The sequence below is a fragment of the Eubalaena glacialis genome, chromosome 2 (genome assembly GCF_028564815.1).
Source record: "Eubalaena glacialis isolate mEubGla1 chromosome 2, mEubGla1.1.hap2.+ XY, whole genome shotgun sequence".
NCBI lineage: Eukaryota > Metazoa > Chordata > Mammalia > Artiodactyla > Balaenidae > Eubalaena > Eubalaena glacialis.
Window position 1 is genome coordinate 102703111 of NC_083717.1, and position 25572 is coordinate 102728682.

Sequence of the window (25572 nt, forward strand, 5' to 3'; positions counted from 1 at the left end):
ACGGGCGCGAGCCGCGGCTATCAGCGCGGACCCCAGAGACGGGCATGAGACGCTAAGGCTGCTGCTGCCGCCACCAAACAGCCTGTGGGCGAGCGCAGGTCATTCTCCACACCGCCCCTCCCGGGAGCCTGTGCAGCCCGCCACGGCCAGGCTCCCGTAATCCGGGGACAACTTCCCCGGGAGAGCGCACGGCGCGCCTCAGGCTGCTGCAACGTCACGCCGGCTTCTGCCGCCGCAGGCTCGCCCCGCCTCCTCCGTACCGCTCCCTCCCCCTGGCCTGACTGAGCCAGAGCCCCCGAATCAGCTGCTCCTTTAACCCCGTTCTGTCTGGGCGGGGAACAGACGCCCTCAGGGGACCTACATGCAGAGGCGGGTCCAAATCCAAAGCTGAACCCCGGGAGCTGTACGAACAAAGAAGAGAAAGGGAAATCTCTCCCAGCAGCCTCAGAAGCAGCGGATTAAAGCTCCACAAACAACTTGATGTGCCTGCATCTGTTGAATACCTGAATAGACAACGAATCATCCCAAATTTAGGAGATGGACTTTGGGAGCAGGATATATTAACTTTTCCCCTTTTCCTTTTTTTTGTGAGTGTAGATGTGTATGCTTCTGGGTGAGATTTTGTCTGTATAGCTTTGCTCTCACCGTTAGTCCTAGGGTTAGGTCCGTCCGTTTTTTTTTTTTTTTTTTTTTTTTGGCTTAAAACAAATTTTTTTCCCTAATAAATGTTTTCTTAATAATTTTTTCCTTATTTTCTATTTTTAAAAAAATTTTTAATAAGTTTTTTCATATTTTTTATTTTAAAAAATTAAAAAATTTTTTTTCTTAATAAATTTTTTCTAAATAATTTTTTTCTTATTTTTAGTATAAAAAATTAATAAATCTATTTTTAAAAATTAAAAAAAATTTTTTTTCTTAATAAATTTACTCTTAATAATTTTTTTTCTTATTTTTTATTATAATTGCTTTATTTTATTTTATTTTATCCTCTTTTTTTCTTTCTTTCCATTTTTTCTCCCTTTTATTCTGAGCCGTGTGGATGAAAGGCTCTTGGTGCTCCAGCCAGGCATCAGGGCTGTGCCTCTGAGGTGGGAGAGCCAACTTCAGGACACTGGTCCACAAGAGACCTCCCAGCTCCACGTAATACCAAACGGCGAAAATCTCTCACAGATCTCCATCTCAACATCAAGACCCAGCTTCACTCAACGACCAGCAAGCTACAGTGCTGGACACCCTATGCCAAACAACTAGCAAGAGAGGAACACAGCCCCATCCATTAACAGAGAGGCTGCCTAAAATCATAATAAGGCCACAGACACCCCAAAACACACCACCAGACGTGGACGAACCCACCAGAAAGACAACATCCAGCCTCATCCACTAGAACACAGGCACTAGTTCCCTCCACCAGGAAACCTACACAACCCACTGAACCAACCTTAGCCACTGGGGACAGATACCAAAAACAACGGGAACTACGAACCTGCAGCCTGTGAAAAGGAGACCCCAAACACAGTAAGATAAGCAAAATGAGAAGACAGAAAAACACACAGCAGATGAAGGAGCAGGGTCAAAACACACCAGACCTAACAAATGAAGAGGAAATAGGTAGTCTACCTGAAAAAGAATTCAGAATAATGATAGTAAGGATGATCCAAAGTCTTGGAAATAGAATAGACAAAATGCAAGAAACATTTAACAAGGACGTAGAAGAACTAAAGAGGAATCAAGAAACGATGACAAGCACAATAAATGAAATTAAAAATACTCTAGATGGGATCAATGGCAGAATAACTGAGGCAGAAGAACGGATAAGTGACCTGGAAGATAAAATGGTGGAAATAATTACTGCAGACCAGAATAAAGAAAAAAGAATGAAAAGAACTGAGGACAGTCTCAGAGACCTCTGGGACAACATTAAACGCACCAACATTCGAATTATAGGGGTCCCAGAAGAAGAAGAGAAAAAGAAAGGGACTGAGAAAATATTTGAAGAGATTATAGTTGAAAACTTCCCTAATATGGGAAAGGAAATAGTTAATCAAGTCCTGGAAGCACAGAGAGTCCCATACAGGATAAATCCAAGGAGAAACACACCAAGACACATATTAATCAAACTATCAAAAATTAAATATAAAGAAAACATATTAAAAGCAGCAAGGGAAAAACAACAGATAACACACAAGGGCATCCCCATAAGGTTAACAGCTGATCTTTCAGCAGAAACGCTGCAAGCCAGAAGGGAGTGGCAGGATATACTTAAAGTGATGAAGGAGAAAAACCTACAACCAAGATTACTCTACCCAGCAAGGATCTCATTCAGATTTGATGGAGAAATTAAAACCTTTACAGACAAGCAAAAGCTGAGAGAGTTCAGCACCACCAAACCAGCTCTACAACAAATGCTAAAGGAACTTCTCTAGGCAAGAAACACAAGAGAAGGAAAACACCTACAATAACAAACCCAAAACATTTAAGAAAATGGGAATAGGAACATACATATCGATAATTACCTTAAATGTAAATGGATTAAATGCTCCCACCAAAAGACACAGACTGGCTGAATGGATACAAAAACAAGACCCATATATATGCTGTCTACAAGAGACCCACTTCAGACCTAGAGACACATACAGACTGAAAGTGAGGGGATGGAAAAAGATATTCCATGCAAATGGAAATCAAAAGAAAGCTGGAGTAGCAATTCTCATATCAGACAAAATAGACTTTAAAATAAAGACAATTACAAGAGACAAAGACGGACACTATATAATGATCAAGGGATCGATCCAAGAGGAAGGTATAACAATTGTAAATATTTATGCACCCAACATAGGAGCACCTCAATACATAAGGCAAATACTAACAGCCATAAAAGGGGAAATCGACAGTAACACAATCATAGTAGGGGACTTTAACACCCCACTTTCACCAATGGACAGATCATCCAAAATGAAAATAAATAAGGAAACACAAGCTTTAAATGATACATTAAACAAGATGGACTTAATTGATATTTATAGGACATTCCACCCAAAAACAACAGAATACACATTTTTCTCAAGTGCTCATGGAACATTCTCCAGGATAGATCATATCTTGGGTCACAAATCAAGCCTTGGTAAATTTAAAAAAATTGAAATCGTATCAATTATCTTTTCCGACCACAACGCTATGAGACTAGATATCAATTACAGGAAAAGATCTGTAAAAAATACAAACACATGGAGGCTACACAATACACTACTTAATAACGAAGTGATCACTGAAGAAATCAAAGGGGAAATCAAAAAATACCTAGAAACAAATGACAATGGAGACACAACGATCCAAAACCTATGGGATGCAGCAAAAGCAGTTCTAAGAGGGAAGTTTATAGCAATACAAGCCTACATCAAGAAACAGGAAACATCTCGAATAAACAACCTAACCTTGCACCTAAAGCAATTAGAGAAAGAAGAACAAAAAAACCCCAAAGCTAGCAGAAGGAAAGAAATCATAAAGATCAGATCAGAAATAAATGAAAAAGAAATGAAGGAAACGATAGCAAAAATCAATGAAACTAAAAGCTGGTTCTTTGAGAAGATAAACAAAATTGATAAACCATTAGCCAGACTCATCAAGAGAAAAAAGGAGAAGACTCAAATTAATAGAATTAGAAATGAAAAAGGAGAAGTAACCACTGACACTGCAGAAATACAAACGATCATAAGAGATTACTACAAGCAACTCTATGCTAATAAAATGGACAACCTGGAAGAAATGGACAGATTCTTAGAAATGCACAACCTGCCGAGACTGAATCAGGAAGAAATAGAAAATATGAACAGACCAATCACAAGCACTGAAATTGAAACTGTGATTAAAAATCTTCCAACACACAAAAGCCCAGGACCAGATGGCTTCACAGGCGAATTCTATCAAACATTTAGAGAAGAGCTAACACCTATCCTTCTCAAACTCTTCCAAAATATTGCAGAGGGAGGAACACTCCCCAACTCATTCTACGAGGCCACCATCACCCTGATACCAAAACCAGGCAAAGATGTCACAAAGAAAGAAAACTACAGGCCAATATCACTGATGAACATAGATGCAAAAATCCTCAACAAAATACTAGCAAACAGAATCCAACAGCACATCAAAAGGATCATACACCATGATCAAGTGGGGTTTATTCCAGGAATGCAAGGATTCTTCAATATACGCAAAACAATCAACGTGATACATCATATTAACAAATTGAAGGAGAAAAACCATATGATCATCTCAATAGATGCAGAGAAAGCTTTCGACAAAATTCAACACCCATTTATGATAAAAGTCCTGCAGAAAGTAGGCATAGAGGGAACTTTCCTCAACATAATAAAGGCCGTATATGACAAACCCACAGCCAACATTGCCCTCAATGGTGAAAAACTGAAACCATTTCCACTAAGATCAGGAACAAGACAAGGTTGCCCACTCTCACCACTATTATTCAACATAGTTTTGGAAGTGTTAGCCACAGCAATCAGAGAAGAGAAAGAAATAAAAGGAATCCAAATCGGAAAAGAAGAAGTAAAGCTGTCACTGTTTGCAGATGACATGATACTATACATAGAGAATCCAAAAGATGCTACCAGAAAACTACTAGAGCTAATCAATGAATTTGGTAAAGTAGCAGGATACAAAATTAATGCACGGAAATCTCTTGCATTCCTGTATACTAATGATGAAAAATCTGAAAGTGAAATTAAGAAAACACTCCCGTTTACCATTGCAACAAAAAGAATAAAATACCTAGGAATAAACCTACCTAAGGAGACAAAAGACCTGTATGCAGAAAATTATAGGACACTGATGAAAGAAATTAAAGATGATACAAATAGATGGAGAGATATACCATGTTCTTGGATTGGAAGAATAAACATTGTGAAAATGACTCTGCTACCCAAAGCAATCTACAGATTCAATGCAATCCCTATTAAACTACCACTGGCATTTTTCACAGAACTAGAACAAAAAATTTCACAATTTGTATGGAAACACAAAAGACCCCGAATAGCCAAAGCAATCTTGAGAACGAAAAATGGAGCTGGAGGAATCAGGCTCCCTGACTTCAGACTATATTACAAAGCTACAGTAATCAAGACAGTTTGGTACTGGCACAAAAACAGAAATATAGATCAATGGAACAGGATAGAAAGCCCAGAGATAAGCCCACGCACATATGGTCACCTTATCTTTGATAAAGGAGGCAAGCATATACAGTGGAGAAAAGACAGCCTCTTCAATAAGTGGTGCTGGGAAAATTGGACAGGTACATGTAAAAGTATGAAATTAGAACACTCCCTAACACCATACACAAAAATAAACTCAAAATGGATTAAAGACCTAAGTGTAAGGCCAGACACTATCAAACTCTTAGAGGAAAACATAGGCAGAACACTGTATGACATAAGTCACAGCAAGATCCTTTTTGACCCAGGTCCTAGAGAAATGGAAATAAAAACACAAATAAACAAATGGGACCTAATGAAACTTAAAAGCTTTTGCACAGCAAAGGAAACCATAAACAAGACCAAAAGACAACCCTCAGAATGGGAGAAAATATTTGCAAATGAAGCAACGGACAAAGGATTAATCTCCAAGATTTACAAGCAGCTCATGCAGCTCAATAACAAAAAAACAAACAACCCAATCCAAAAATGGGCAGAAGACCTAAATAGACATTTCTCCAAAGAAGAGATACAGATTGCCAACAGACACATGAAAGAATGCTCAACATCATTAATCATTAGAGAAATGCAAATCAAAACTACAATGAGGTATCATCTCACACCGGTCAGAATGGCCATCATCAAAAAATCTAGAAACAATAAATGCTGGAGAGGGTGTGGAGAAAAGGGAACACTCTTGCACTGTTGGTGGGAATGTAAATTGATACAGCCACTATGGAGAACAGTATGGAGGTTCCTTAAAAAACTAAAAATAGAACTACCATATGACCCAGCAATCCCACTACTGGGCATATACCCTGAGAAAACCATAATTCAGAAAGAGTCATGTACCAAAATATTCATTGCAGCTCTGTTTACAATAGCCAGGACATGGAAGCAACCTAGGTGTCCATCATCGGATGAATGGATAAAGAAGATGTGGCACATATATACAATGGAATATTACTCAGCCATAAAAAGAAATGAAATGGAGGTGTTTGTAATGAGGTGGATGGAGTTAGAGTCTGTCATACAGAGTGAAGTAAGTCAGAAAGAGAAAAACAAATACAGTATGCTAACACATATATATGGAATCTAAGGAAAAAAAAAAAAAAAGAGGTCATGAAGAACCTAGTGGCAAGATGGGAATAAAGACACAGACCTACTAGAGAATGGACTTGAGGATATGGGGAGGGGGAGGGGTGAGATGTGACAGGGTGAGAGAGTGTCATGGACATATATACACTACCAAATGTAAAATAGATAACTAGTGGGAAGCAGCCGCATAGCACAGGGAGATCAGCTCGGTGCTTTGTGACCACCTAGAGGGGTGGGATAGGGAGGGTGGGAGGGAGGGAGATGCAAGAGGGAAGAGATATGGCAACATATGTATATGTGTAACTGATTCACTTTGTTGTAAAGCAGAAGCTAGCACACCATTGTAAAACAATTATACTTCAATAAAGATGTTTAAAAAAATAAAATAAAATAAAATCATTTGTCTCAAAAAACTAGGCCACAAACTGTCCATGGCTCATGCTCTTCTTACACTCTTGAGTTAAGAAGTATTCAAAAACCTGAGTTTTTCCCCATTTATTGGAATTAGGGACAACTGACATTTCTTATTAGAACGTAAAACAGTGAAACATAGTTCACATATGTTACATAAAATTGTTTTCTTAAAGAGATTTCCTCTGGAAAGAGACAGAACTGTGTACAATGGAAAATTGAAAATTCCCCAATATCAAGATGAGTCAGCAAATAACTTCTTCGTGACAGCAACCTGGGAACCCTGCTGAACAGACAGACCTACTTTAGTGGGAAATCAGCTCTGTTTCCTGGCTTGCAGGAACTATTGTCATTTGAAGACATTTTAGGTGATATGTCTATGTCTTTGCCTGCTGAAATTTATTAGGAACAGAGCATGATATTCCCAGGACAATATTTACCCACAGGAAAGGATTTGTATTCAGTGGAATGTGATTACATCAGTCCTCTTCATCCCACCCAACCTTTCAGTCCTTGCATTCCCACAGGGTGCAAGCTGTTTGGTGCAGCTGCCAGCTTTTAATTAGAAATTCTCATATTTGCAGAGAAGTCGTCAATACCTGGCTTCCTGCTTACACCTCCCCTAATACTGCCCCCAGAAAAAATATTAATTTCCCCCTTGCTCTAAAGGAAAATGCTTTTGCCAAGCATTCTTAATCTTTAGTGATGTGTTTACTCAAAGGGAGGTGGGGAAGGCAAAGAGGAGAAAATAGCAGAGAAGCGATCATGAGTTCTCTCCTTTCAGCTCTGGTCATCCAAATAATGTTGCCGTTTCCTGGTGCTCTATTTGGTGCCCTCTTATTTCTGAGATGACACCATCCACTATGTAAATTACCCGTCTATTCTTAACTGATAGAATTAATACCTTCTATTCCCAATGGGATTGGCCTAAGAGACTGAATACTTGAGTTTCTAGGTCCTCAGGCAATGACACCAATCTGTTTAGTAGGTCCTTATGTTCCTCCTAACTCTGAATCCATGTGGTTGTCTCAAATTTCATTCAGCTCAAAATTAAGTTTTCCTACAAAAATGACATAAATGGGGGACAATACCTAGTTTTCTGCAGTGAGAACAGGACCAGATGGAGTTGAAAAGATGACTGTTTGCCCCTCTCACAAGCCCAGGGTTAACCAGCCACAGACACACTTTCAAATGTATTGGTCACCTTTCATCTGTTTGCCCTCTCTTTTTCTGGGAATAGCAATGCCCTCTCTCTGGGAAACTACCTCACCACTTCTCTAACCAAGTAGATCTTATTGGGGCGGAAAGGCTTGCTCCACCTGAGAGTCTGCCCAAGGTTCTTACACCCTGAGAAGTTGTCATATTTCTCTAGCAGGATGTCCAGTGAAGCATAACTTAAAAACATTTTTATGTATTTAAAATCTTATGTAAGTTGAGTACATTTTACTGTATTTACATGCATACAGCTTTTGTGCCTAGGTAGATGCAGAAAATCACTCTGGGACAGATTATCTTTGATGTTTCTCTGTAACACTTGAGTGGTCTCAGTTAAGCAGTCTTGGATGCTCTCCAGGGAGAAGGGTGTGGTTATACACTCCAGTCTCAGAACCACTGGGATGCTTGTGGAGTTCAGCAGGATTAAAACCCTTCCAATGAATCAAGATGGCCCTGATGGAGGTTCACTGGGATATGAAGAGCCCCAAAGAGGACCTCCTTATGCAGGAAGGAGGAGTCTGGATCAGTGCACAGGGATACTGTTTGGTGGGAAAAGCTAGTTCCAGGAGCACAGCTGATGTTATAGTCTTACTTGTTCATCTCAGAGCAGCCAAGCTGGTGAGGTTGCTGTGTTTGGGAAGCAATAGCTGATCCTTGGCATATAACCAAAGACAGCCTAAACCTTGGAGCCCAGTGGTGAGGTGTATTCAGAGCCAGTGCAGGGCTCACGAGTTCTCACCACAATGGACAGGCATGCAATGGATTCTACCATCTACACCAGGACATTAGCAGCGTAGACATTCTGGTGCTTAAAAGCTGGATCAACTATTTAGACTGAACAAGACCCTCGGGTTTCTGTACAATTCAAGTTGTGGGCAAAGTCTTCAAGAGGAAACACCAAATTTCCTGCTGATATGGGCAGGTGGAAAAGGTTGTCCAACAATTAATTGGAACAAATAAAAATGTTCCTGTTAGGGGCCAGATATGTACCGAAATTGGTTAAATGAGTCATGCTAGTGACATTTTTCATACTTACCTCTATACCCAACTATTCACTCAAAAGATCCTTAAAAAAAAAAAAAAACTTACTCTCTGTCAATGGTATAAGAATTAGAAAACAGAGGGTGCCTTTATATGAATGTTTATCAGTTGGGAGGTACTTGCAGCAGAACACTGAATGCACATAACTTGAAAGTGTTTATATAGCCCCCTCCACCACCACGTGATCAGGTATGTAACTGTGTCTATTACTTAGGGGTTAAGACTGAGTCATCTCCATTTCTATGTCAGTGGAGACATATTTATTCTATATATGAACAACCAAGACCTAAGAGAACAAACACCTGACATCAAAACTTAACACTTCATGCATGGTATTGGTGTTTTAGCAGAGTGGTTTATGAGCATGAACCCTAAAACTAAACTGTTTTGGTTCAAATCCCAGCTTGACCACTTACTAGCTGTGTGACTTTGGGATAGTTACTTAAATTTTCAGTGCCTCTCCTACTCATAAAATAGAAATAATAATAGTACCCATTTCATAGGCATGTAAAAAAATTAAATGAATGAAACATATAAAATTCTTAGAACAGTGCCTGACGCACAGCAAACACTCAATAAAGATTAGCCAGTATTATTACTATCAAACATATTTGCTGACACAAGATAAATTATTGTGGTTAGTAATAATAGCAAAAGCAGGCATCTATTATTTTTGCTGTTTCCCCCCCCCCAAACAAAATCCTCCTTATTCTGGTAATAACACTGTTTTTTCTAATATGGAAACTAATATGGAAAATATTAGTTAAGGAAAGGACACTTAGCCAAGTCCATCTAACGAGACTCAGCCCAGTGAGTTTGTTGTCATTTTTGGGATAGGGAGGGTCTCTATTAGAATTATTAACTGGGAGGATCGTATAAGACAGACTGCAAAGAGCTGCATCCGAGAGGCCTACCTACAAGTGAAGGTATCAGTGTATTTGGTATCTAACATCAGTTGCATTAGGTATCTATTGCTGCATTAAAAATTAAAACTCGGAACTTAGCAGCTTAACACAACACATCATCTTACACAGTTTTTGAGGATCAGGCATCCAGGAGTGGCTTAGCTGGGCAGCTCTGGCTCAGGATCTCTCATGAGATTGCAGTTAAATTGTCGCTAGGGGCTGCAGTCAACCAAAGCCTTGGCTGGGGCTGGAGGATCCACTTCCAAAATGGCACACTCATGTGGCTGTTGTCAGGAGACTTCAGTTCATTACCAGGTGGGCCTCTCCACAGTGTTGTCCACAACATGGCAGCTGGCTTCCCCTAGCGTGAATGGTTGGAGAAAGGGGGAGAAAGAGACAGACAGACAGGCAGAAAGACAAAGACACTAAGAGGGAAACCACTTATGTGTCTTTTATGACCTAAATTTGGAAGCAACATACTATCTCTTCTGCCATATTCTATTGGTCACGCAGACCAACTCTGGTACAGTGTGGGAGGGGAACACACAAGTGTATAACCAGAAGGCAGAGATCACTGGGGGCCATCTGAGAGACTAGCTACCACAATAACAGAATCAAGAGAGGGAAGGGGAGACTGAGTCTTATTGACACTGCTTGAGTCCCTAGAATATCCATGCCTTTTATGAATCAATAAATGCCTTTCTGTACTTGAGTTCTGGGCTGTGTTTTTTTTTTTTTTTTTTTTAATTTTTTGGTCCATTGCTACCAAAATGTTCTTGACTAGTACAGTTGCTAACTTTTATTGATCACATTCTCAATGACATGGAGTGCCTTGCCGTGGATTACTTCATTTAACCCTCATGACAACTCTGTGAGATAGGGACTATTATTATTATTATCTTATTGAGGTATATTTGACATACGATATTAGGTTAGCTTCAGGTGAACAACATAGTTTTCTGACAATCAAATACATTATGAAATGATCACTATGACAAATAGGGAGTATTATTTTTAATCTTCTTATCCCAGATGAAAAAAGGGAGACTCAGAGAAGTTACATGGTTTGGCAAAAAGTCATGCAGCTGGTAAGTGGTAGATGCAAGTTTCAAATCCAGATGATTCTACTCTCAAACCTGTTCTTTTGCCACATAAAAGATTACTCTTCAAGCATTTCTCCTCTTGATTCAATTTGAGATCTTTTCCCTGTGGTATGAGCTCTGAGCTTGTATTCTGCTCTGGAGTGGCTCACACACAAGCTTGAGACTGGGCTCACACCCACTGAGAATGGGGTCCATTGCCCAGGACAAAAGCTGTCTGGATCACAGGAGAGAAAATGTTACTCTGCTAAACCATTCCCACTGTGGCAACCGTGGTGCATATTCAACAGAGAGCAGGGCCAGCCAGTCATCCATCACCAACCCAAAAGTTGCCTTCAGTTTCTGATCCCAGTAATTGAGGACATGTGTTACTCTGCAAACAGTACTGATGGGAAATGGCTGATAGTTCTTCCCCTCTGAAGCTTGGGAAATGAGAGGGAAGAGGAGGGGGGAAGGAAGGAGGCTGCACATTTTCATTTTCTTATGTTAACAACTCTAAAAGATTAAGGGTAAGAAGGGAATGGCAATAGAATATAAAAATGCTTTGTGTAAGGTTCACATTGACTCGCACTGTTAACTCCACTGTGGTTTATTAGTTCATGGGAAAAAATGACAAAAAGGAATAAAAACCTGACTATGAATCCAGTATCAACAATTCATAGCCATAGTAACAAAGAAAGTGCAACTCATGAATTGAAAAAAGAAAAAGCAAGTGTGTATATGAGTGTGTCATCGGGAGGATGTCAGGAAATGGTTACTGAGTGAAGAAAGCAGTTAACCCCTGGTGGCTAAGAAGGCAGCTCTGAATCGGCCGAGTACATGCTGTGGCTGAGATGTACATCAGGAGTTGGCAAAGAAGTTCTAATTCCTATTTGATAGACTTTCCAACTCAGCTGTAAAAATTCACTCAAGGATAAAATGACGTAAAAAAGGCTCTGCCTAACAAGAATTTCTTGGGTTTTTTTTTTTTTTTTTTGGTTTAAATCAAATTTGGTTTGCATTAGTTTAGTTCAGCCCAGCTTCATTACAGGAAGACAATAGGGTGTGTGGCTTTTCATGTGTTTCCACAGCTAGCTCTGGAATGACTTGGAGCCGCCTTGTGAATACAATTGTGGATAAAGTACAGCATCCCAGAGTTCAGAACCACACCCCATCCTCTTCACCTTTGGGATATGTCATCTGTTTCTTATTTGGGTAGCCAGATGCCAGCAATGCATTGCTCCAGGACCCTGAAAGGGGGTCAAGCAAGTGCTAGTGGTTTTGGAGGTCTGGGAGCAATCACCCACATGGGAGTTGTGGGCAACTTAGGAACCGTCCAATTATCAAATATGGGGCTCGAAGCATCTCATTGGTCATCTAGTCCAATGAGCCATATGATGCTTGAATTTTCCTTTTCCCCCAAACTTTGTGCCACGCTCAGACCCCACCCTTGGGAAGGAACTCTTCTCACCTTGGGGCAATCCGTATAGTTTTGACTGCAAAAGACTCAAATTGAGTAGACATCTTTCTCCCTGTAAATTATCACTCACAACCCCGTAAAGCAAGTCAAATATTCACACATTTGAGGATGAATGGATATTTTTTCCTCAGAGGACTTCTCCAGTCTAAACATAAAGAGTTCTTGATCATCCTGCATTTAGCTCTTCTGAACACCTCCAGGGGACCTCCTAAAGTATAGTCCCTCAAATGAGCACAATACCCAGTGAATAGTCAGACTGTCCAGGGAAGGGAAGTAACACCATTATTAGCTCCATCATTCTGAGATTTTACTTTTGTTTATGTAGCCTCATATTTAAATGTTTCTAACAGCTTTATGGTATTCTAGACTCAATGAATTTACTTCCCACTAAAATGTATGTGATAGGCAAATTAATAATACTTCTGATCATTAATCACCAATTCTGCTGTACTCCCCAGGCACATGGGAGGAGCACATGTCTCCACTCCTTGAAATTACCTGTGGTCATGTGACCAGCTTTGGCCAATGAAAAATGAGCAAAGGTCTCATATGTCAATTCAGGGTAGAGGCATTTAAGTACTCATTCTCAACTTTCCAGCCCACTTTTCCCCATCACAGCAGCTGTCAATGCATGTGTTGATTAGGAAGTGTCACGGATTGAATCAAGCTGGAATGTTGAGCCAACACATGGAGGACAGATGCACTGGCGCACTGCCTGGACATGCCATACACTTTGCTTGAGTAAAAAAACTTTTGTTGCATTATGTGCAAGATTTGGGGATTATTTGTTATTGCAGTATAAACTAAACTTTCCTGACTCAATGTATAAGTTTTTTTCATAAGTAGAATCAGATTTCCCACTCTACACATCTCTCTATACCACCTTTTTATATTTTAATATAAATATATTAATATTCTGATTCAGGGACTTATATTTGTTTTTCTCATAAAAATTAGTTTTAATCATTTTAGTCCAATGGACAGTTCTATTAAAAAGTTTTTTTGTATTCGATTCCATCAAACAAGGGTATTCACTCTTCCTACTACCTCCCTTGCATTTGAAACTCTGATAATAAATACTTCAGGACTGGAAAGAAGACATTTATGATGACTTACTTTTCTTAGCTCTCTATTCTCACAGTAATGTTCAGCCTTAATAAAGACAGTTCCAGGCTTTCTTAACTCAGCATAGAGGTTAAAAAAAAAAAGTCCCTGGGGGACCAGTAATCACTGGAGTCTTAGTTTATTAGCTCGATAAGATCTCAGTAATGAAGACAAGACATAACTATGGGAAAAGTATATAAATGATTCACTTTATTCAACTACAAAATCATTCTATTTTGAGTACTTTGGGGGGAATCTAATGATAAATAAGACTTTTACTATTCTCAAGGAGTCTGAAGCATAGACTTGTGAAAAATTTAGGCTGAAATCAGGTTGCTTACATTGAGAAACAGCTCCAGCAATATCATTGTGGCTGACACTGCTGGTTGTGCACCCAATGACCATCCCCTCAATTCCTTCCTCCACGTTAACCAAACCTTGACTTTGTTCAGGTATCAGGAGTACACAGGCTTTAGGAAATATAGGCCTCTTCCCCCAGAGCAGTTATGGGAATTATATTTTCTTTTGCCAGTCATTGGTTTGGGAATGGTCATGTAATACAGTTTTGGCCACTGAGATGAAGGTGAAGTCTGCAGAGAAGTATCTGAGAATTTTTTTTTAATTTTCTTAAAAAGGGACAGAGAGAAATAGTGTTCTCTCTTCCAGCCTTAAATATGAATGTGTGTGAGAACATGGTGCTTAGAGCTGCCCCAGGCATCTCTCGTCATTAGAGGATAAGCATGAGGGTAAAAACGAACACAGTTAGCCAAGCAAGTCAGAAAAGGTGGAAAGAACTAGGTTCTTTATTACATGGCTGAGGTGCTGAATTAACAAGTTCAGGAACTGCCTCACCAATAGATTTCTTATGTGAGATAATACATCTCTTTATTACTTAAGCCATTTTGAGTCGGGTAGGTCTTTTGTTACTTGCTGTCAAAAGTATCCTGATTGATATTATCATTAAGATGTATTTTATTATAACATCATTACGCTGTTTTATAAAAAGTAGAATCATAATAGGAGGATGAGGAAAGCAGCAGCAGTAGTAGCAGTAATAGTAGAAATGATAATACTCTTTTACAGTTATGAGAACCTACTTTGTATGAGGCACTATGAGAATCATTTTAGACAGTTTTTTCCTTTACTCTTCTAATTCAGGACCATATCTCATACATTCTGGATTACCATGTCACTCTGCTCTGTCTCCTGTGCTCTTTTTTACCTAGACCCTGACATTCAAAGAAACCAGGACATTGGGTTGTAGTTAGTTACCATGGTGGTCTCAGTCCATTCACAGAGAAGGTACAATGCCGCCCTTTCTGCATTCCACTGGTCCTGTCATTGGGTTGTCGCCACACTGCGATCTGCTACTTCTGGTGCTTGATGGAGAAAGATGGGGTACAACAGCAATACAGGTTCTTAATGGCCTTAATGGTTTCTGGCCAGTGTGAGAGTTTTAACTCACACCTTCCCAAGTTGGTCCCTGGGAGTAAGAAGAGGGAACCCAACACTGCTGCTTCCTATATTCCCCTCCAGGCAGACAGGGCTACCAGGGAACTATGGCACATAAAAACATGAGTAAACACGATGCAAGTTTCTGTTTACAGTTTTCCTTCCACATTTCAGCAAGGAGGCCATCTGTAAAAACAGAACATTCTCAGTGTCATCACCCAAGAAAAGAAAACAAAGGCATGTAGGCATTTGGGATGATGCTTTCTGGCCCTCTTGTCCAATTCCAGCTGCACTAGACCCAGTAAATAAATTGAGTAAATAAATTGCTCTTCTAATTGGTCATAAAATCCCAGCTTGGAAACGGTCATGTTTGTTTTCTAAGAAAAGATATTCTAGTGCCAGAAGTCACCACCTCAGCCATTTTATTCTGAGGGAAGTGGGGGTTAGAAAAAGGAAAATGAACATGTAGTGCGTGGTAAATGTAAACAAAAAAATTAATCCCTGGTGGTTGCTGAGTATGCTCTGTCGTAAATAGACACAAAAACATAAAGTGGGGCCTGATTTAATTTTAATTTTATATTTAATTAAAGTTAGAATAAATATGGTTTAAAAAACATAGGGAAGAGCTTTAAAGTGATAGTTTTTCCTTGTACCCTTCCCACCCTACCCCCATGTCATGCCCCAGAGGCAAGTACTCCGACATCCATAATCCTGGATAATAAGCATAAATTTCTATTTCTTGATCTATCAACTCTAAATGATACCAATTTTCTCTTAAAGTGATGATTTAGCTCCTTTATATTATCCTTCACCTTCCCTCCCCCTTATCCTCCTGATCTTTAATAATTACATTACTACTTTCAGTTTTTCCATTGGCTACCTTTGTGCCTGTAATAACACATTTATATCACTATTTCATTCTCCATCAACCTTAGTCAATGTTTCAGTCCCTTTTTTTCATAGAATAAACTATGACTATAGACATAATCTTTGCGTTACAAAAGCTGTTAACATTTCTTTATGCTCTAGTGCCAGGCATGTGTGCTGTCTATTTATTAATTTTAAAAGATAAAAGTGAATACACACATCTTGAGTTGAGTGTCCTGTGAGGAGCTTCAGCACACGTCCCGAGCTGAGGTGTTGGCTCAGCCGTTTCATGAGGAACTCTGGTCTGAAGGGCGGGGGGTAAGGCCTCTGCACGGAACCCGCTATGAGCAAGTGAAACAGACTAAGCACAAAGGGAAAAAAGGTGGATGGGCTAGGACTGAAGTGAGATTGCCAGATTTATGACCTTTCCAGAGGAAATGTGGATCCTCTAGCAACAGGAGTAATAGACGATATCCCTAAATCTGCCCTCAAGCTTTTCATTGATTGATCTGTGAGTATGGAACGCTTCAAAACTGCATAGTGTGAAGAGCGATGACCTTCAAGATGGCGGAGGAGTAAGATGTCGAGATCACCTTCCTCCCCACAAATACATCAAAAATAAATCTACATGTGGAACACCTCCTACAGAACACCTAATGAATGCTGGCAGAAGACCTCAGACTTCCCAAAAGCCATGTGGCTGAAAGGGTCTTGGTGCTCTGGCCGGCTGTCAGGCATGAGCCTCTGAGGTCGGAGAGCCAAGTTCAGGACATTGGACCACCAGAGACCTCCTGGCCCCACGTAATATCAATCAGCAAGAGTTCTCCCAGAGATCTCTGTCTCAATGCTAAGCTCTCCCAGAGATCTCTGTCTCACTCAATGACCAGAAAGCTCCAGAGCTGGGCCCCCATGCCAAACAACTAGCAAGACAGGAACATGACCCCACCCATTAGCAGAGAGGCTGCCTAAAATCATAATAAGTTCACAGACACCCCAAAACACACCACTGGACACAGTCCTGCCCACCAGAAAGACAAGATCCAGCCTCATCCACCAGAACACAGGCACCAGTCCCCTCCACCAGGAAGCCTACACAACCCACTGAATCAACCTTACCCACTGGGGGAAGACACCAAAAACAACGGGAACTACAAAGGTGCAGTCTGCGAAAAAGAGACCCCAAACACAGTAACTTAAGCAAAATGAGACGACAGAGAAATAGGCAGCAGATAAAGGAGCAAGGTAAAAACCCACCAGACCAAACAAATGAAGAGGAAATAGGCAGTCTACCTGAAAAAGAATTCAGAGTAATGATAGTAAAGATGATCCAAAATCTTGGCAATAGAATGGAGAAAATACAAGAAACGTTTAACAAGGACCTAGAAGAACTAGAGTAAACAAATAATGATGAACAACACGATAAATGAAATTAAAAACTCTCTAGGAGGAATCAATAGCAGAATAACTGAGGAAGAAGAACGGATTAGTGACCTGGAAGATAAAAGAGAGGAAATAACTACCAAAGAGCAGAATAAAGAAAAAAGAATGAAGAGAATTGAGGACGGTGTCAGAGACCTCTGGGACAACATTAAATGCACCAACATTCGAATTATAGGGGTCCCAGAAGAACAAGAGAAAAGGAAAGGGACTGAGAAAATATTTGAAGAGATTATAGTTGAAAACTTCCCTAATATGGGAAAGGAAATAGTCAATCAAGTCCAGGAAGTGCAGAGAGTCCCATACAGGATAAATCCAAGGAGAAACATGCCAAGACACATATTAATCAAACTATCAAAAATTAAACACAAAGAAAAAATATTAAAAGAAGCAAGGGGAAAACAACAAATAACATACAATGGAATCCCCATAAGGTTAACAGCCAGTCTTTCAGCAGAAACTCTGTAAGCCAGAAGGGAGTGGCAGGACATATTTAAAGTGATGAAAGGCAAAAACCTACAACCAAGATTACTCTACTCAGCAAGGATCTCATTCAGATGCAACGGAGAAATTAAAACCTTTACAGACAAGCAAAAGCTAAGAGAATTCAGCACCACCAAACCAGCTTTACAACAAATGCTAACGGAACTTCTCTAGGCAGGAAACACAAGAGAAGGAAAAGACCTACAATAACAAACCCAAAACAATTAAGAAAATGGTCATAGGAACATACATGGAGATAATTAGCTTAAATGTAAATGGATTAATGCTCCCACCAAAAGACATAGACTGGCTGAATGGGTATGAAAACAAGACCCGTATATATGCTGTGTACAAGAGACCCACTTCAGACCTAGGGACACATACAGACTGAAAGTGAGGGGATGGAAAAAGATATTCCATGCAAATAGAAATCAAAAGAAAGCTGGAGTAGCAATTCTTATATCAGACAAAATAGACTTTAAAATAAAGACTATTACAAGAGACAAAGAAGGACACTACACAGTGATCAAGGGATCAATCCAAGAAGAAAATATAACAATGGTAAATATTTATGCACCCAACATAGGAGCACCTCAATACATACAGCAAATGCTAACAGCCATAAAAGGGGAAATCGACAGTAACACAGCCATAGTAGGGGACTTGAACACCCCACTTTCACTACTGGATAAATCAACCAAAATGAAAATAAATAAGGAAAAACAAGCTTTAAATGACACATTAAAAAAGATGGATTTAATTAATATCTATAGGACATTCAATCCAAAAACAACAGAATACACTTTCTTCTCAAGTGCTCATGGAATATTCTCCAGGATAGGACATATCTTGGGTCACAAATCAAGCCTTGGTAAATTTAAGAAAATTGAAATTGTATGAAATATCTTTTCTGACCACTACACTATGAGACTAGATATCAATTACAGGAAAAAAGCTGTAAAAAATACAAACACATGGAGGCTAAACAATATGCTACTAAATAACCAAAAGATCACTGAAGAAATCAGAGGAAATAAAAAAATACCTAGAAACAAATGACAATGAAAATATGACGACCCAAAACCTATGGGATGCAGCAAAAGCAGTTCTAAGACAGAAGTTTATAGTAATACAATCCTACCTCAAGAAACAAGAAACATCTCAAACAACCTAACCTTACACCTAAAGCAATTAGAGAAAGAAGAACAAAAAAAACCCAAAGTTAGCAGAAGGAAAGAAATAATAAAGATCAGATCAGAAATAAATGAAAAAGAAATGAAGGACACAATAGCAAAGATCAATAAAACTAAAAGGTGGTTCTTTGAGAAGATAAACAAAATTGATAAACCATTAGCCAGACTCATAAAGGAAACAGGGAGAAGACAAAATCAACAGAATTAGAAATGAAAAAGGCGAAGTAACAACCGACACTGCAGAAATACAAAGGATCATGAGAGATTGCTACAAGCAACTCTATGCCAATAAAATGGACAACCTGGAAGAAATGAACAAATTCTTAGAAAAGCACAACCTTCCGAAACTGAACCAGGAAGAAATAGAAAATATAAACAGACCAATCACAAGCACTGAAATTGAAACTGTGATTAAAAATCATCTAACAAACCAAACCCCAGACCAGATGGATTCACAGGTGAGTTCTATCAAACATTTAGAGAAGAGTTAACACCTATCCATCTCAAACTCTTCCAAAATACAGCAGAGGGAAGAACACTCGCAAACTCATTCTATGAGACCACCATCACCCTGATACCAAAATCAGACAAAAATGTCACAAAAAAGAAAACTACATGCCAATATCACTGATGAACATAGATGCAAAAATCCTCAACAAACTACTAGCAAACAGAATCCAACAGCACATTAAAAGGATCATACACCATGATCAAGTGGGGTTTATCCCAGGAATGCAAGGATTCTTCAATATATGCAAATCAATCAATGTGATACACCATATTAACAAATTGAAGGATAAAAACCATGTGATCATCTCAATAGATGCAGAAAAAGCTTTCAACAAAATTCAACACCCATTTATGATAAAAACCCTCCAGAAAGTAGGCATAGGGGGAACTTACCTCAACATAATAAAGGCCATATATGACAAATCCACAGCCAACATCATTCTCAATGGTGAAAAATTGAAAACATTTCCTCTAAGATCAGGAACAAGACAAGGTTGTCCACTCACACCACTATTATTCAACAGAGTTTTCGAAGTTTTAGCCACAGCAATCAGCGAAGAAAAAGAAATAAAAGGAATCCAAATCGGAAAAGAAGAAATAAAGCTGTCACTGTAAGCAGTTGACATGATACTATACATAGAGAATCCTAAAGATGCCACCAGAAAACTACTAGAGCTAATCAATGAATTTGGTAAAGTAGTAGGACACAAAATTAATGCACAGAAATCTCTTGCATTCCTATACACTAATGATGAAAAATCTGAAAGAGAAATTAAGGAAACACTCCCATTTACCACTGCAACAAAAAGAATAAAATACCTAGGAATAAACCTACCTAAGGAGACAAAAGACCTGTATGCTGAAAACTATAAGATACTGATGAAAGAAATTAAAGATGATACAAACAGATGGAGAGATACACCATGTTCTTGGGTTGGAAGAATCAACATTGTGAAAATGACTATACCACCCAAAGCAATCTACAGATTCAGTGCAATCCCTATCAAACTACCAATGGCATTCTTCACAGAACTAGAACAAAAAATTTCACAATTTGTATGGAAACACAAAAGACCCCGAATAGCCAAAGCAATCTTGAGAAAGAAAAACAGAGCTGGAGGAGTCAGGCTCCCTGACTTCAGACAATACTACAAAGCTATAGTAATCAAGACAGTATGGTACTGGCACAAAAACAGAAATATATTTAAATGGAACAAGATAGAAAGCCTTGAGATAAACCCACACACATATGGTCACCTTATCTTTGACAAAGGAGGCAACAATACACAATGGAGAAAAGACAGCCTCTTCAATAAGTGGTGCTGGGAAAACTGGACAGCTACATGTAAAAGAATGAAATTAGAACACTCCCTAAGACCATACATAAAAATAAACTCAAAATGGATTAAAGACCTAAATGTAAGGCCAGACACTATAAAACTCTTAGAGGAAAACAGAGGCAGAACACTCTACAACATACATCACAGCAAGATCCTTTTTGACCCACCTCCCAGAGAAATGGAAAGAAAAACAAAAATAAACAAATGGGACCTAATGAAACTTAGTAGCTTTTGCACAGCAAAGGAAACCATACACAGGATGAAAAGACAACCCTCAGAATGGGAGAAAATATTTGCCAATGAAGCAACTGACAAAGGATTAATCTCCAAAATTTACAGGCAGCTCATGCAGCTCAATATCAAAAAAACAAACAACCTACTCCAAAAATGGGCAGAATACCTAAATAGACATTTCTCCAAAGAAGATATACACATTGCCAACAAACACATGAAAGGATGCTCAGCATCACTTATCGTTAGAGAAATGCAAATCAAAACTACAATGAGGTATCACCTCACACCGGTCAGAATGGCCATCATCAAAAAATCTACAAACAATAAATGCTGGAGAGGGTGTGGAGAAAAGGGAACCCTCTTGCACTGTTGGTGGGAATGTAAATTGATACAGCCACTATGGAGAACAGTATGGAGGTTCCTTAAAAAAATAAAAATAGAACTACCATATGACCCAGCAATCCCACTACTGGGCATATACCCTGAGAAAACCATAACTCAAAAAGAGTCATGTACCACAATGTTCACTGAAGCTCTATTTACAATAGCTAGGTCATGGAAGCAACCTAAGTGTCCATCGACAGATGAATGGATAAAGAAGATGTGGCACATATGTACAATGAATATTACTCATCCACAAAAGAAACGAAATTGAGTTATTTGTAGTGAGGTAGATGGACCTAGAGTCTGTCATACAGAGTGAAGTAAGTCAGAAAGAGAAAAACAAATACCGTATGCTAACACATATATATGGAATCTAAAAAAACAAACAAACAAAAATGGTTCTGAAGAACCTAGGGGCAGGACAGGAATAAAGACGCAGACGTAGATAGTGGACTTAAGGACACGGGGAGGGGGAAGGGTAAGCTGGGACGACGTGAGAGAGTGGCATGGACATATATTCACTACCAAATGTAAAATAGATAGCTAGTGGGAAGCAGCTGCATAGCACAGGGAGATCAGCTTGGTGCTTTGTGACCCCGTAGAGGGGTGGGATAGGGAGGGTGGGAGGGAGATGCAATAAGGAAGAGATATGGGGATATATGTATATGTATAGGTGATTCACCTCGTTATACAGCAGCAACTAACACAACAATTTAAAGCAACTATACTCCAATAAAGATGTTAAAAAATAATAATAAAAGATGTGAAGAGTGAAAAAAAAAAAAGTGAGTACACAGCATTTATATTGTGAGTGAATAAATATTGCTCAGTGCTGAACCACGTAGCATACTAAGATTATTTTATTTTCAACAGATCTCCTGGGCTGTGTAGGGGGAAATAGTTGTAGTATCAAGGCCAAAAGGATTCTTTCTTACACATTATCAGTTGCTTAAAATCATACCTCTTTATTATTTTTGTCATGTTTTGGCACGACTCTCTAGTGTAGGTTTTTGTTTTCCCTGGATTTTCTAATGGCTTTTGCCTTTTTTCTGTTGACAAAAGAATAATGTGCTTTTACACTTTCCTCAAATTTTTCATCCATCAGTCATGCTTGCAAGGCTGCCTCTCCAAGCAATGCACTCTCCGGATTCATGACTGACATCTGAGACATCCCTTTACTGCACTCTGGGGTTGGACCTCCCTTTCCTGAACCCCATGTTTTGTCTTTCTTAGTTTTCTTTCTCATTTTTTTCTAACATGCATCCTTAAGTAACTTCAAGCCAGGATGCCCTTGCTTGTCTGGAAAGATCTTTATTTTGACCTCACACTTGCTGAATAGTTTGTCTGAATTCAAGACTCAAAATCCTCAGCCTCACGCTAAGCCTCAAAACAATTTTCATAGGCTGAGTTTTGAGTACACTTCCATAAACATATTTTCCCAAAGTTTCATCAAAAATGAAAAAAGTGCAGGGAATTACCTGGCGGTCCAGTGGTTAGGACTCCGCGCTTCCATTTCTGGGGGCCTGGTTTGCATCCCTGGTTGGGGAACTAGGATCCCACGTGCCATGTGGCACAGCCAAAAAAAAAAAAAGAAAAAAGAAAAAAAAAGAAAAAGTGCAATTTCAAAAATATCTCCTTGAGTTTCTGACTCTGCTCCTGACCATTCATGGAAACAGATTGCTCAAAGATCACAGGTAACTGCCCCATCTAACAAGCTAATTTCCGCCTGCAGGCCTAGTGGTGGTGACCTTCCCCGAACCTGCTCCTTGACCTGGAATGCAGGTAATTTTGACAGTCAGGAACTGCAAGCGCTTGGGAATTGAGGATTCTGACTGGGACGGGAGAGGAGAGGGAGAGCCAGAGAACAGGAGCCGAGAGCCCAGTGAGGGTCAGAGGAGGACCAGTGGCACTGGGGGTGTGAAAGGAGAGAAGGAAGAAGTGAGGGGAGGAGGAGGGGAAATATGCAGAAAGAATATTTTCTTTCCCTCCCCCTTGTCCTCCAGATCTTTAATAGCTAGATTACTACTTTTGCTTCTTCCACCGGCTACCTTTGTGACTTAAGTAATGTATTTACATCACTGTTCAGAGAGGATCACATCAATATTCAGAAAGAAAAGCAGAGGGTTTGGCCTATCTGTGAGTTGATTGGGCTAATATTTTTAAAATCGCTTTATTGAAGTATGATTGACATGTAAAAAGCTGTACATATTTAATGTGCACAGTCTGATATGTTTGGGGATAAACATAGGCCCATGAAACCTTGACCACCATCAGGGCCATAAACGTGCTGATTTTCAGAAGGAGGGTGTGGGTGAGAGGGGAAGGGAACACTCAAAAGAGCACACCCACCCGGTCTGTGCGAGGGTGCCTGAGGGCAGGCCAAGGGAATTGAGATCTTGAGGGGCTTCAGTTCTCTCTCTGTGCTCCATAGAGAGGCTTCTGGGCCTGTATGACAGATGTGACAGGTACCAGAACCTTCTACCTACCTACAGGGAACAGAAAATGCCCCAGTGCAGCCAGGATCCAGAGGAGCCTGCCGTCACATTAACGCCTTCAGGGTTCTGGCTTTGGGAGCACCAGGAAATAGCACGGTGGAGAGGGAACTGACATCCTATAGAGGGCTTCTCACAGGGGCCAGGGATGTGGCAAGTTAACCCATCCAGTGAGTGAGGAGGCTGGAATGGATGGCTGACCATCAGAACTAGGTGTGAGCACAGGTGAGGGCCCCCTGGAGATGCCCAGGAAAACCTGGGGGAGGCTGAGATCCCACCTCATGCACAGGGGGCACAGACCCTTGAAGTGTAAGTCATGACTGTTAGCTCAGCTCTGTACCTGCAGCTTGGTGACAGCTATGGATTTGTGAAGTCAAGTTGATAAGGCAGAGAAAACAAACTGCCACTTTATAATTTTTAAAGGGCCCTCCCCAATAACAAGTTGTATGCCACCAAGAAACCCAATTCAACTCAGTCTTTGGAAACCAGATTAAGCTGGTCTGACGTTCATATTTCAGCTTCCAACTCCTCATTTTGCAGATTGGTAGAAGAGGGAGGGAGGGAAGGAAAGAGAAAGAGAATACTATTTCTTCTCTTTTTAACCCCACCCCTTTACTTCCTCTAATGTAATAAGCAAATAGCAATTTGCCCAAGATTTTCATTAGGGAAACCACTCTCTCCCTACTCCAAAACAGGTTTTCTATATGTAAAGGAGTAAGTACATTCTTCGAAATAATGTGGAGAGACACGAGTTCAAATGGTGAATTAAATTGCACCTCCAGAACTGTAGAGCTCATGGGGATGATAGAGATCATCCAGTAAAACACTTTCTAGATCCATGTGCTACATGATATTGAAGAAAGTCTATCAGTGGACAAGAGAGATTGAGTGTTGGACTGTGGATCATGATGACAAATGCCAACCCCTTGAGAAGATTTGCTCTGAAGAGCAGTATACGAAAAAAAAAAGACACCTTCCTTTGTTTAAACCTCAGCATTGTGATATTTAAAAGGAGAAAAGTGGCTGGAGAAATAAATAAATAAAACGAGAACTGGGATATCTATGGAAGGGTGGAACTCAGGAAATGAAGAGTAGGAGAATGGAAAGCAAAGGATTGCTATGGAAAAGGGAGGTGGGAGTGAGAGCAGAGAGCCCTGTGAAGGGAAGTGCTGTGTGGGGAGGGGAGGAGATGCCCAAAGGGCGGTCCAGACAGATAATGGCAGCCTGGGGGAAGCTGAAGAAATCACAGGAGAGAAGACAGGCTGGGCGGGAGTAGACCAAGCCAAGGGACTTTACAGTCCATCTGGGGAGAGGCTGGGAGGAAGAGAGAGGTTGAGGAGAGGAGGAAGGATGGCCCGGGTCCAGACAGCCTCACACGGAGACTGAGCAATGACTCACGGCTGCTGCACAGGAGACGGGCTGCACAGCCCCTGGGTTGTACAACCACTTGAAATCATCAAGAAGCTTAGCACATTAAGAAGTTATCAAAAAACATTAAGGGGAGAGCCAGCTATTGTTGTAGCCATCACTTTTCAGCCCTGTGAAGTCCATCTTGTCGTTGACAACTCAGTCTCTTAAGCCATGCTTTTCTTCTTCCCTTTTAATGCCCTGTGGCTTCCTTTCCTTAACATTTCTCTCTGTGGAAC